Below are 2376 nucleotides of genomic sequence, written 5' to 3' on the forward strand. Positions count from 1 at the left end.
TGGTCCTGGTTGATGATGGCAATCCTAGTCAGTCAATCCGCCATGGATTTAGTACTCTAAGACCTCCAATCAAAGCTGGACGAAACCCTAGGATAGTTCCAAGATGACACCCAATGAACACCACTGAGAGAAACATTGCAGAACCAGATTCCCCCGCATACAGAGCCTAAATGACCACAGGGCAACACCACTAAGAACCTAGAAGTATCACATGAAAATTGCACATGAATAGTATTGAAGAAAGAAAACTAAAGAAAATGACTATACAACTCAAGATCAATATGATAAAATGAGCAAAATGAGTTCCATAAGAAAAATGTATGCATCAGCAAAAAACAATGTAACAAGCATAGAAAATAGGCATAACAATGTATTAACATATTGACATTAACTGTGTGTATCCTTGACGGTCTACTTTCCAACTTCATCCTAGCATTTGAATTTATAATGTAGCTTATAATATTATTGTTATGTATTCAGTGCTGTGTTTAATTACATTAAAGTTTCCCCAATAACATTAACTAAAAAACAATTCATTAAGAATTAATGTATAATATTAAATATGAAGACAATAGTTAAAATAATACAAGAACTAAAATGGAGTTATGAATGGAAATAAAAAAGAAACTATAAATCCAACACAATATTCTAGAGACCAAAACAATATGTAGAGTTCAAGAAACACAAAAGAATAGAACTCTGTTATCAAAAATCCACTAAATAATAACAAAGAAAATATTCTTAAATTGCTAGAGAAGAAAGGTCCTAAAACTTAAACCCTAATGCATAAATTCAATAAATAGAATAAAAACCAAATATTTATGTTCAAATCAAGAAGCCAAACAAGATAAGAAAAGAAAAGAAAAAGAATCAACAATCAAGAACCCACATAAATTGCTATGAAATTCTAAACCCTGAATGAATCTAACACAAGAAAATAAAAACTCAAAGACAATGATCAAGAAGCAAAGGTTTATTGAAATCAAACATCGACAAAAACAACCCAAAACTCATTGAATTCTTACGCAATATTTTCTAATCCAAAATATTACATATAAAAAATCAAGAAAAGATGCTTGAATTGCAATGACGTAGTCCATACAATTATACAAAGACCAAAAATATATAAAAATATATAAATAAAAAAACACAAACAAAAACATAATAAGTGATCAAAAACCCTCAACTGGAAATCAAAGCAAAGCAACAACCAAATTACACCAAAAAGAAACAAAGTAAAGCCACTCACAACGTTAGAAAGGGAATGAGCAGCGTTGGCAATGATGGTCATACTACCAGTGACGTAGGCAACGAAGGTCTTCTCGGCGATGAGGGCCACGTCAGAGGCCAGACCAAGCCGGAAGACATGATCAGGCTCAATGCCCTCTTCCCAAGAGTGGAGGCACGAAGTGGGGCCCGAAGAACATGGAAATGGCGATGCAGAGGTGGACGAGCTCCTGCACCAAACCGAGGATGATCTCCTCCTCAAGCTCAATGTCAACGCCCACACCGTCTTTGATTTAGCCCGCCGCTTCCAAACCCTTAAATCGCTCCGACCTTATCCAAGCTGAGAGAAAGAAAAGGTAAAGAGGAGGATGGGGAGGTTTCTGAGAGAAAGGCATTTTATAATTATAAATAATAATATATTTCTTTATATTATTAACTATGAGAGGGAGTTTGATAAAACTGACTTCATTTCTCACTTGGCGAGTTACCACATATCCAATGTGACAGGTAATAAAGATTGTTATAATATATATATATATATATATATATAAAAGTAGATTTTAGATTTTTTATTTAAAAATACTTGAATATCTAAAAAAAAGCTTAGAAACTAAAATAGGAGATGAAGACAGGAGAGTGCCATCAAATTAAATTGAAAAGATCCTAGATTTTGGAGAGCAAGAGTAGCAAGTAGAGATGAGAGAAAGAAAGAAGGCTAAAATCTTAAAAGGGGATCACATTTATTTTGACTAATAATTTATAAAAATAAAATTTCAAGACAAATAAGAATTTTTATATTAGACAAAAATGAATTCACATCAAATTTACACACATATACTCAATTATATATATATATATATATATATATATATATATATATATATATATATATATATATATATATATATATATATATATATATTCAATATGTAGCCCTACAAGATGACAAAAAAATGGAGTCACAATATAATAGAAATATAAATAGTTATAAATACTTATTATATAAATCTTCAAAATATGAAATCAATTTATAAATAGTTATAATATACAATATATGAAATAAAATATAAGAATATATTCGTACTCAACAATATACACTTCCGAGTCCAAATGAAAACTTGTTTTCTCTACGATATGTTTTGTAAACAA

Source organism: Dioscorea cayenensis, chromosome 14, assembly GCF_009730915.1.
Source record: "Dioscorea cayenensis subsp. rotundata cultivar TDr96_F1 chromosome 14, TDr96_F1_v2_PseudoChromosome.rev07_lg8_w22 25.fasta, whole genome shotgun sequence".
Lineage (NCBI taxonomy): Eukaryota > Viridiplantae > Streptophyta > Magnoliopsida > Dioscoreales > Dioscoreaceae > Dioscorea > Dioscorea cayenensis.